General features: G+C 39.0%; 1 long non-coding RNA gene across 1 annotated transcript in view; it reads left to right on the top strand.

The window, feature by feature from the left end:
* The first annotated feature begins 2534 nt into the window (after window positions 1-2534).
* The window catches only part of LOC137859872 (uncharacterized), a 30005-nt gene continuing 19808 nt past the window's right edge, over window positions 2535-12731 (top strand). The window contains exons 1-2 of the long non-coding RNA XR_011098613.1: window positions 2535-2636; window positions 7583-7776. This is a non-coding gene — a long non-coding RNA (uncharacterized lncRNA). The remainder of the gene's footprint in view (window positions 2637-7582; window positions 7777-12731) is intronic.

Genomic DNA, 12731 nt, shown 5'->3' with positions numbered 1-12731 from the left:
TGCTGTTTCTTTCCATCTTTTCTTGCCTGTCACATTTTCTAGGCTTTGGTTACTTTACATCTTTCTCGAAGGCTCCAGCAGAGATCTCCTTGCTGAGTGGAACAGAACATAATTACACGTGTACCGCAGTCCGTGCTCCTGTTTGTGTATGTCAGTACGGGGCTTTTCTTCTTCAGTAGGGCACTGCTGAATCTTGCTCGTTTTGCGACCTGCATTAATTCTTGAGAACAGCACCCTGACTAATTATTCCTCAGCCTGCGCTGGTGAAGTCAGGAACAGCTGCCTGTCCACAGAGCTCTGTAATTCTGCTTTCCTGCTGTCTGTTTGCTAAAGGTTGTCATCCAGCTTCCTAACCTCCAAGTTAATAAGTACTGAATAGTGCTGGCCATAGAATGGACCTGCAGAGCTCTGCTGGAGTCACCTGTCTGCCTTTAAAGGGAACCCTCGATAATGAACTCCCGTGTGCACGTGTTCATGCAACTTTCCATTTTTAGAGTGCTTATTGGTTTTGTGTGTACCTGTTTTCAGCTTCCTGGCATCCTGGTGCTCCATCCATCTCCCAGGAGTTCTCTAAGAAGACCACATACTTTTGTCATTGGTTTTTATTGTGCTCAGCTCTCTCTAATATTTGACAATTTTAACAACAAGTGGAAAAAAAATTGAAAAAATAAAGGGAGTGGGAGTGGGGTTTAAACACTTGGCCTTCCAAATGCTGTCTCCTTCAAACTATTAAAAGACAGGCGATCCTGCCTAGGACTGTGGCAATTCTGTGCGGTGCCCTACAGATTGTAGTGCCCTAAAGAGATGGGGAGCTTTTATGCCCACCAGCAATTCAGGGTAGCTGGGAAACGTGTAGCAGAGCATGATTCCTGGCATTCCTGTTCTCCATTTTCCTCCTGCCTACCAGTTCATGCGGGGTAATATTGGGAAAGTGTCCTTCTTCCTCATGTGTCCTTCTGCAGCTCCACCTGAACAACTTAGTTGGTGGCTGCATGATTAAATAAAAGTTAGGAGAACATGTTCAAAGAGGCAGAGAGAACATTCTGTGAGATTTTAAAGGTTTACATTGAAGGGGAGAAAAAAAAAAAAAAGAAACTTAATTTTTCAGTGTAAGTCTTTTCTACCTGTACTTTTATTATTTACCCTGCTGAATGTCTTAAGGTTCTGTGGGTTATTTTTTTTTTTTCTAAAGTACTTGAAGATGGAGTAATAGGAAGTGTATTTAGTAATTTTTGTTTCACAGCACTGTACCTTAAAAAACAGTTCTGTATATATCAATAGGCTCCAGTACATTTTAAGTGGTTTTAAGTTCTGTACCTCATATATAGTCTGCAGGCCGCTGCAGTAAGGCAGTAATTTGTACGAGAACTCATCCTCAGCTATTTCCAGATATGAAACACAAGGCAAGGCACTGCATTTGCAAAGTTGGCTGCTGCCATGATAAGCAAAAATAGTTTGTCGAAACCTTTAAATGTTGTCTCAGTCCATAGTCACTCAACATGTTTTTTGGCAAGTTACATGAAAATCACCATGGAAATGAAGGTATTGCATAATGCTTAACTTAACTTATGGCTAGGGTAAATAATGTGTAAAATGAGTGGAGTTATTAAAGGCAGAAATTAAAACAAGGCTACTTAGTACAGTATACAGGCTCAAATAGAAATTATAAGTTTAGAAGTACAGATGACATAATAAAGTATATTACATTTGGTATTATGACAGTTAATTTCTACAGTTCTTTATTTTTTTTTCTTCCTTGTGTTCCTTTAAAATAGTCACAGTAATATCACCTGTTACTGACAATGCCATCAAATTCACGATAGTATTTTACAGTAGGACATAGATAAGTGAAAATAAAGGGCAACAAAGTACTGGAGACCTTCCTTGGGTCTCTGGGTCCATCGGTAAAGACAAAGGGAGCAGATCTCTTACAGATCACAGGGTGGAAGTCTTGGCCTCAAGGGGTATGGACCTGCTTCATCTATGAACATACATTTCATGAGATGCATATCCCAGACTTGGATATTTATTTAGTTTTGTCTCCTTCACTTGAGTTCTAATTAATCTATAGCTAAATGTCCTTAGCTAAATTAAAGCATTATTTTTGCATAGCATTTCAGTGCAAATTGATTATATTTTAAATAAAAAACAGTGCTTGAACTTTTCAAACTCCAGACATTCAGATATTTTACTATTACAGAAATTCATAAATCAGCACTCCGTAATTTAAAGAAGAATATTAGTGCATTTAGTGAACAAAAACAGTCCTTGAAAACTTGTCTGGCTTAACTTCTCTCTTCATTTTTCTCCCAGATGATTTATATTCCTTAGTCATGTATATGTTTTTTCAACAGCAATGCTAGTTTTGTAAGTATGAAACATAAATGCATTTAAAATAATTTAATTTAGTTATGCCTTGTACTAAGTATAGAGATACTTAAATGGGAAATTTAAAACACAATTTTACTTTTTAGCAACTTAAGTATTTGTTTCACAGCGTTGTAACAGTATCCGTAATAAACTTGGTCCTTCTAATCTAGGTACCTGTCTCTGAGACAAAGAACTGAGGCACAAGTTTTTTTGAAGCACGGAGATGCATGGATGCCTGATTCAAAGTGAAAGACTTTGTATTTCCGGTAAGAACAACTATCCACATTTATTTCCAACAAATGATGATAGCAAATCAAATGGAGACGTAGAATTTTAGATATAAATTGCATACAATTCTTCATATTGTATGCGTGCATTAAAAAAAGTATGAGAACACTGTAAGCATAACAAAAGTATTTGTGATTCATGTGTCATGTGCTCTACCAATGTTAAGACATTAATTTAAGAACAAAAAAAAATGTACTGTGTGATGGGCTACTTACAACTTTATTGTGGAAACCTCTCCTTATATCTGTCATTTCCTGGATGCAGGTTTCTTGCTGAAAAGGCTTACTGCCAGATTTTAATTAATTTAATTTACAAAGAGTGAAAGTGGTTCTGAGCATTCAGGAGACATCACCTGGAGAGTTAGAATTAATTATCCTGTTGTAGCATGTAGTGCTTTCTCCCAGAGTATGACCTTTAAAGATGCTTGCACGTCCTTCTAGGTTGTATAAGGAAGAGAGTAAGGTCAGAAGCTAAACCAAGTGCTTGGGAGAGTCCATTTGTAGCTTCTGACCTGGTGCAGAGGGTTTGAACTCACGTTTACTTATATACCCTTTAGGTACCAGAGCAAGGTAATAAATCTGCTGTCTATGAACATAAGGAGAACAAATGAGACTAATAATAAGATGAGCTCATAATAAATATAAAACGTAGGGTGTAAAGGACAGGGTAGACTATTTCCTAAACTGGATATCTCAACCCATTTCAGTGAATAACTGCACAAATAAACTGTTACTCATTTTGAAGGTTAAGCTAAAATAATACCTTTAAAACACTTGAGTAAAGTTTAAATGCAATCTACTATTTACAGTAAAGCATTCCCAGTGTTATACTCAACTCCTTCCCAAATTGATTATATTCTCTTTTGAGCAGAACTAAGTTTCAAGCACCTAATTCAAGAAGAGTCATCCATCTTCCTTTCTGCTAGCCAGACAGCTCGATATTCCAGTTTCTTTAGAAAGTCTAACTTGCCAATGGAATAGATTTTTTTCTTCTTTAGCAATACAGGCTCTCTTTGGGTAGTTCCAAGTCTGCTTAGTATTTATTTTGTTTGTGACAGACATTCATTTTGCAAACAAACTCATATATACATCAGAAATGAGAAAGAAATATAATTTAAAAGGGGAATGCTGTTTTACTTATGGAGTAATTTTAAAGATCTCTAAAGATTAATAAAGATTTTACTTAAAGATTTAGAGATATTTTATACATGCTCTAAATAGAAAAAGCAATTATTGTTACCTGGGAATGTAGATTATGATTTCATATTATTTTAATTTATTGGTTTTGCTTTTTTTTTTTTTAATCAGTAATAAATAACTAGATATTATGGTCATGAATCTCATTAGGAATACATCCAACTACTTCTGTAGAAAATGTTGGTATCTTATGTTTTAAGAAACATCATTCTTACATGACCCTGGAATAATGACACTTCATATTGCAGAGCAAATCAAGCAGAGAAGTGATCAGGAGTTAACCAAGTAACTTCAAATCACAAAATTGTTTGGCATTGATGGATTGAATCCATCAGTGATGTCAATCATAAGAGTAGTACAACGTGGCTTTTGCAATGAACTTGGCAAGGGTACATTGTTTTCTGTCCAAACACAACAGCCAAGGAAGAAATGCTGTTTTCAAATCCCTAAGTGATCTAACTCTATATTTTTCACAGCTAAAATTGGACATTTCTGTTGGCATTTATGTTCGTTACTGTCACTGGTTATGAACCAAATGCATCCTGGCAGTGGCTTAAAAAAAAAAAAAAAAAAAGACGATTCAGTAAGCAATCACCTTTACTATTAGCACTTTCATTTATAGGCTTTATTTGTGCAAGGATGTCCCAGCTCCTAATATGGTCAGCATTTTCCCAGAGAAGGTGAAAAGACCACCTTTGAATTTTTGATTAAGTACAAAATGCACAACAGAAGTCATATAACCTCTGTGGTGCTTCAGGTGTAAAACTGCCCTGTGTAATGGTTGGAGTCTAGCACTGCAGCTCCCAAGAATTGAAACACAGCTGTGGGACACTACTCAGCCAACTGTGGCCTTACAATAAGAGTTTTGTAATTAAGGCAGGGGTGGAACTTCAACTTTGAACATGTATTTTTTTCATTGCTGATACTATTCTCCCAAAAGCTTCCGTCAGGAATTTCTCACATTGTTCTACCATGTTCAAATGTCAGTAAAAAACATTTCTGATCTGCCAGGAATTACAATGATATTTGACTTAGATCACCATAGCGGTTGTGTTTTTTTGTTTGTTTGTTTTGTTGATCTTTTGAGGAATGGTCCAGAGACATCAAAGATTACAGCAGTGATGTTTGAATGTACAAAACCGAAGCTGTCACATCTTAACAATGCTCATTTGGGGTAAGCTTGAGGGTAGGACTTAGAAACTCGAACTGAGGCAATTCAACAGAATTCAACTTATGGTTGACCAATCTTTTCTCGTACTTTCATGAATCTGCTTGGTAGAGTACCATGGGGCAAAGCCCTAGAGGGAAGAGGGGCCCAAAAAAGCCACTTGATATTCAAGGATCACCTCCTTAGGTGCTAAGAAGTGATGCATCCCAACAGAGAGGAAAGAAGACAAAAACAGCAGGAGGCCTACTTGGATGAAAAAGGGGCTCCTGGCCAAACTCAAACAGAAAAAAGGAGGCCTACAGAGAGTGGAAGCAAGTACAGACAAGGATCAGATTAGGAAAAACAAAGCCCTTTTAGAATTACATTTGGCCAGGGACATAAAGGGCAACAAGAAAGGCTTCTGTAGGTACATCAGTAAAATTAGGAAGAATGGCAAAATTGTGGGCCCTCCCTGGAAGGAAATGGGACATCTGTTCACCTGGAATATGGACAAGGCTGAAGTGCTCAATGACTTTTTTGCCTCAGCCTTCACCAGCAAGACCTCCAGCCACATAGCCTGGGCTCCAGAAGGCAAAGGAAGGACCAGGGAGAATGAAGAAAAACACACTGTAGGAGAAGATCAGGTTTGGGACCATCTGAGGAACCTGAAGGTTCACTAGTCCATGGGACCTGAAGAGATACACCTGTGGGTCCTGAAGGAACTGGTGGACACAGACAGTGGGACCAAGTGCACCCTCAGCAAGTTTGCCGATGACGCCAAGCTCTGTGGTGTGGTTGACACACCACAGGGAAGGGAAGGATTGCCATCCAGAGGGACTTGGGCAGGCTCCAGAGGTGGGCCTGTGTAAGTCTTGTGAGGCTCAACAAGGCTAAGTGCAAGGTCCTGCACCTGGGATGGGGCAATCCCAAGCCCAAATCCAGGCTGGGTGGAGAACGGACTGAGAGCAGCCCCGAGGAGAAGGACATGGCGGGGTTGGTGGGTGAGAAGCTCAAGATGAGCCAGCAACGTGTGCTTGCAGCCCAGAAAGCCACCCGTACCCTGGGCTGCACCAACAGCAGCGTGGGCAGCAGGGTGAGGGAGGGGATTGTCCCCCTCTGCTCTGCTCTTGCGAGACCCCACCTGGAACCTGCATTCAGCTCTGGGGCCCCAGCACAAGATGGATGTGCAAGTATTAGAATGAGTCCAGAGGAGGGCCAAGAAGATGATGAAAGGGCTGGAGAACCTCTGCTATGGAGCCAGGCTGAGGGAGCTGGGGGTGTTCAGCCTGGAGAAGAGAAGGCTCTGGGCCTAGAAGCCTGGGCTGGGGAGAGGGGGCCCAGTCCATGGAGGGGGGCTTTAAGGGCCCTTCCAACCCAAACCATGCTGTGATTCTGTGAAACGGGAAGAAGTTCAGTAGGAAGCAATTCAAGGTCATACATTTGGGGAGTAAAAATAATTTCAGGTGGAATTTAGAAGGGATGGAGAAGGAGGAGCGGAGTTCAAATGCACAAGTGGTATTGCATGATGACTGTGAGTCACTAATGAGATACAAGGCTAAAAAAGGTAAATGAATCTTAGGAGCTCTGTCAAACATGACCAAAGATGTAATAATGTGCAGTTAGACCTCATTAGCTTGAGAAGCGATATGGATGCAGGGTGAGGAAAGAGCCTTTTAAACTGAAAACTTGTGCTGGTGAAAGAACAAAAGGTTTAACATTGGTGATGGCTACATTAAAGCTAGATGTCAGAGTAAGCTTTCTGTACCCTAGGGCACGGGGATCCCAGAACAACCTTCTAATCAGAAAAAGGAGAGCAAAACGAATAATTGCGTTGCTGGGTGAGTAGCTCAGTCTATAGAAGCAATTATCTGATGTGATCTTGCAGTAAGCCTAACGAGCCAGGAAGGAGTCCTGCTCAGTTCCAATCCCTAATCATGCCTGGAGCTGGGTTTTGTATTGGAGAGACACATCCCCTGTGTGGGGACGTATCTCCTGTGTTCTCTGTGTGCCCTAAAGACCTGCCCAGTTATTCTGCAGGGACAGTGTTGCTCTTTCTCCCTTTGTTATCTATTCTATTGAAAGCCTAGGGCTCATCCTGAGCTCTACAAAAGGTTGACCTGCAGCACACAAACAATTATTCCAGTAAAACTAAGGCTTAGCAATATGTAGATACCCATGTCACTGTGTATATAGCCATTTCTATACCTTTCATGTTTAAGATATATTATTGTGCCTAAGTTTTAAAGAGTACTGTATTATGATTTTAAAATATTGTGTAAAGTCCGTCAACAATTATGGACCCAATCTTCAAAAATTTTGCCTTGAATAGCATTGATTTTACACATTTTGTGCCTTAGATCTTTTTTTTTTTTTTTTTAAAACTAAAGACAATTTGTCTTTCTTGCTGCGCTCACATGCATGCCTTTTCAGTGGCATCATCTCCATTGGCATGTGAAGGCTGAAAAATATTAGCATTCTATAAAAAAAAAGAGAGATTTAGAGAAGCATATAATCCTTCTGTTTGAGAGTAAAACAATGATGCTGAACATGTTCAAAAATATCTGTTTTTATTCTTATCCAGGACCCATTGTTTGATGATGCAGAGTAAGTGCTTCATGCTGCTTGAAGCGAGCAGCAAAATTATCCCACGCCTCACCCCTCGCACACGGGAAGAAAAAATAGACCCGTAATCCAGCAGGAACTTATAATGTCACACACGGTTGTATCATCTGCTCTAGGAAACAACGCGGGCCTTTCATTTAATATTGGAATAAGGTTAGTGAAAACAAAACCAACTATAAAACTGCCACCTGTTACATGTGTTGCGCTGAGTACAGTAATCAACTCAGTGACCCTGCCAAGGAGTTGTAGATTTGCAGAAAGGAAAAATTTAAACTTAGTATTGCTTGATACAAGTGAATTGCATTGTGGATTGGTGTTTATTTGTTAGCACTGAAGGTTGAACTCATCCTGTTTGTTGATTAAAAGGTAAGAGTAAAGACAAGGTAGTTTTGCTGAACTGGAACATGTGGCTTTACTGATATGGCAGGTTAATTTGTAATTGTAAATAATATAACCATGGTGATACAGCATGGAAAGTTATTCTTTAGTATCATAGCCTGGAAGGTTAAGAAATGGCTGCAAACTGAACAGGCAAGGTAGAGTAACTTGTGAAAAGCATATGTAAGGAAGTTTTTATTTAGAACTTGACTTAGGGTGGTATTTTGGGAGATCATGGCACATTGTGTTTTGTTATTTTTGGTGATTACTTTTGGTTAGGAGCAAAGAAATGTGCTTTTAGATTTCTCTTTCTATTTATATAATCAAGGAATGTATTAACTTCAGAATGATTGTTTAGAATGAAATGGAAATAAGAAAAGGAAGGTTACCTAGACTGCAACTATTTTGACATGTACCATGTCATTAGCTATGAAAAAAAATTTTCCATGACACTTTCTGTCTTTCCTTTTGGGGAAGTTAATTATATTTAAAGATGATAAACACCAATCTGATTTTCTTCCTTTTTCTTTTTTTTTAAACCAAATGGCTTTAAGTATTTATAAAATACATCTGGAAGAACCAGTTTAGAAAACATATGAAACCTTTCCGGAATTTATTCTAAGCACCAATTTAATTTAATTTAACAAAATAGAAAACTGAATACAAGCTGTCTGTATCACTAATCCTGTTTGTGAAATTTTCTTAACAAACAGTGAAATGTGTATTATAATCCCTTTAAATTTGATTTCTGTTTTAAAGGCATTCTGTGCAGTCAATAGAAAAGCTGGCATCCACTTCAAATAAAAACTTCAGCAGGTTCTTGAAATCATAATTTCTTACATTTTAAAATACAGCAAAGATGTTTCCACTGATGTCTGTGGAGCAACACTCACTAGGGTCATTGGCCAGTTGAATCAGTCTGCAAAAATCAACCCCTAGAATAACATTTCTTTACTATTCTATTTCAATAAAACCCTTTTATGAGGCTACGAGATCCATACAGATGGTACTAATTATGTCTTGTTCTTTTTAAGATGTTTTTTTTTCTTCTAGATTTATTTGTCCACATATCAGCAAAACACAGAACACTGTTATATATAACGTCTGCTCATTTAAGCATAAAATCATCTTAGAACAAGTAATTCTTTAATTATTGCATATGCTATATCACTGGTAATACAATTCAGGAAAAAATGTTAAGCAAGCAGCAGCTAGTTATTAATAAATCACAGGGTCTTGTGTCACATACACCCTGGTACAGAACAAGTGCCCGGTGACACTACTTAAAAGCTGCTTGGGATCACAGATAGCAGCTAACCTTTTTATGCCGTATGTGTGTGCTTACTTTGAAGGATTAAATGCGTTTGGAGTAAAGGGAGAGCTCTGTCACTGCCTGAACTGAGACCTGGGTGCATTGGCTACTAACAGTGGTGGTAAATCTGGGGATTAAAATTGATCTTCTGATGTAAGAGAGAAATCAATAACTGTCATAATCAGCAACAGTTAATTACAAGATAAAAGCTATGGTGGCTCTTAAGCATGTAAAGAGTAGTGTGTGCAGGAAGGGACAATATCACCCAAATGTATGACTTTTTCCCCACCTGTCACAGCTGGTGGCTTGGTGCCTTCTCATGTGAAAATAAAGTGCCCCAAGAGCAGCTGGACAGGAGGGAAATTAAGTTAACCTGAAGAGAAGTCACTGTCACCAGCTTAGCACTGGTTTGTCTGCCACAGCAGGCTCTTCGTGTCCCCACGGGATTTCTGGACATTACCAAGGCTTTACTGGCATGGTGTCACAAAGCTCACAACAAGAAGGTCCTACATGCAGGTCTTTGAAGAGACCCCCCATGGTAAGGTAACCTTAAAATCAGAAAAGCTCTGTGGCTTTTCTGATTATCCTGTGACTACACAGCAACATTCACTGGCACAGGCTGCCCGGAGAGGCTGTGAATGCCCCATCCCTGGAGGTGTTCGGGACCAGGTTAGATGAGGCCCTGAGCAATCTGTTCTAGTGGGTGGCATCTCTGCCCATCACAGGGGGTTGGAACCTAATGGTCTTTGAGGTCCCTTCCAATCCAAACCATTCCTTGATCTCAGTCCTGTACAGGAGTTACTGAGTGCTTCATTCAGTTGTGCGTGTTCCGTTTATATTTCTTCCACACCTCATATTTTATATGCTTTCTAGAGATGTGTAATATATGTAGAATTTGTAATTATTTTATAATTCGCTCTTATTTCTCACTATCCAGCTCTATTTCGACTGGACATACATTAATTTTGGTCATGTTGAGTCTGTTTTGCCTGAGACAGTAACTGGTGATTTCCTTGTCTTTATCTCAACCCACAGCTTATTTTATCCCTCTGTCCTGCTGACAGCTGGCCAGCCAGCCAAGCTCAACTCACCATGGTTGAGTGGTGATTGTGGAGCACATCCAGCTTACAGAACATGTGTTGCTGAGAACAAAAAAATAAATAAATAACTAAGTAAATAAAGACTACAGTTTTCCAGAAGTAGGGTGGATATTGCTAACATGTTTTATCAGTGCTTTCAAAGCCTGACTACAGTAATTCTGATGTTTTTGGAGTCAGCGTTAAGTGGTTTGGTGTTTAATGCTGTGAAATAACTCTATAGCTGAGCAGTAAGAGCACATCCATACTGAATGCAAGGGCTTGAATGTGGACTTTTCAGTTTGGCTGTGCACACTGAAATCGAAGGTGGTCGGAGGGATGCAACAAACTGATCTGGGAAACAAACATCACTAGTGCTGTGTTCCTTTGCAACAGTTGCACACAGATCTGGATGCAAAAGATTTGACAGGTTATGTGCCAGACTAAATGATCTAAGATTTCAAATGGTCTTGGTATAAAATTAGAGAGCGGTACTTGTCGTAATAGGGTAATGGAATTAAATCTGAATGCAGTGTATGGCAATCAATTAGTGGCAGCGATAAAAATACTATTTCCTCAGTTACAGTGAGAGTGGATGATGCAGCAAAGCAGAAGTAGAAGGCTGATGCGAGAGTAGGAGAAGGGAAAAAATAACTTATTTGGCAAAGGTAGGGAAGATGTCACATGAAATGTTTAGAAAAGAGGATGATTTTTATGTGCTTGCTCAACTATAAGAAGTGATGTTAAAAAAGCTGGTCTCGTTTAAAAACCTTATTGATGTGAATTTGAAACTGGTTTGATAGCCTCTCTTTAACTGGCAGGACGTAGATTGCTGCTTCATGGGAAATGGAGTGCAATTAGTAACTTCACACAGTAGTCAGCAGTAACTTTGGGGCATTTCTGATTTCAGCTACATGCGAAACAATATTGTAATGTGTAGTAGCCTTGCTGGTACGAAATTCCCCATAGGTCTGTCTCCACACAATAACTGTTTTTTACAGTCAATGCTGTTTCTCTCACATCATCTTTGGCAAGGACCACTTGGGGTTTTCCCTTGCACTGGAGCCTGGGGAATGGTTTGTTTCCTTGGAGCATCTGGAAATTTCATCTGAAAAACTCTTTATGTCAGGGTCTTGGGACCTGACAATGCCTTTGATCTCCTGGTTTTCTGTAGCACGACAGCTTTTGTAGCTCTTGGTCTTTTTGTGGGCCTCAGATGTGTCTCCCCACAATGATTTGCAGAGCATTTTTGACCCCTGGTAGGTAGGTAGCTTAAAGGCACATCCAACAAGCTGTTCTGGATTGAATGTCTGTTAAATGATTTTAAGTGGATCCTGTGACTGATAGCCCAGAGTGTCCCAACCAGCCCTGCTTTCCTAAACTTTGAGGAGCATTCAGAATGAGACTTAACAAAACACAGATTTTCATATCAATATCTTGGCAAAAAATAAAAATAATTTATAGATCTAGAACAAACTAAAGCTGTTTTTCTCTTCTGTCAGGGAGAGAAAACATTCTTACAACTATCTGCAGTCATAAACTTTCAGTTTATCTTACTTGTATTAATATGCCCACAGATGTGATGTATGTAAATGAAGTAAATATTGATTTATAAACTATTCAGAGTTTTCATTACATGGAGAAGCCATTATGCAGTGCTAAAAATGATAATTTACTTAATCTGCAGATTATTTTGAGTTGAGCAGAGACAAAAAGCAATGTAAGATCCTGCCCACTTGTTGCTGTATTTACATATTTCACTAGCAAGGTTCCCAGTTTGGAGCCCAGGGATGTTCATGGTTTGACTGATACTTACGGTTTCTTTTTACCATGTCTGATTGGCAGTGTTAGACAACATGAGATGCAATGGTTTGTATTGACCAACTCTGAGATAGCTACCCTAATGTCCTTGGTTTAGACTCTCTCCCCCCCCTCCCCCCCCTTACCAACTCCCTGCCAATAATATGGCATCTGCTTCCATGAATTTAGTTATTCTTTATCTGATTTATAGTGTATAAAACTGTAAAAACTGCAAGGGACTGTAAAAACTGTAAAAAAATGCAAAAAAAGGCAGGGACTTATTATACTATCTTTATGGAATCAAAACTCTTTTTTGGTTTTGATTCAATAACACAACAGCCTCCTTGGTAACTTCATAACATACCTCTTTTAACTCTGCTGATTTTATATAATTAAGCCGTGCTCTGTGTTTTAAATAAATATCCTGCAAATAGAGCAACTGGTAGCCTCTGAACTATTTTGAAGCAGTTAGGTCAAAGACTGTCTCATCATGTCTAACTCAAGTGCACAAATAGGTTATTTTTGTTAATTTTAGTATTTTC

This window comes from Anas acuta, chromosome 7 (genome assembly GCF_963932015.1).
Source record: "Anas acuta chromosome 7, bAnaAcu1.1, whole genome shotgun sequence".
In the NCBI taxonomy this organism is placed as follows: Eukaryota; Metazoa; Chordata; class Aves; order Anseriformes; family Anatidae; genus Anas; species Anas acuta.
The sequence above is the reverse complement of the archived record's forward strand: the minus strand, read 5'-3'. Positions and strand labels throughout refer to the sequence as shown.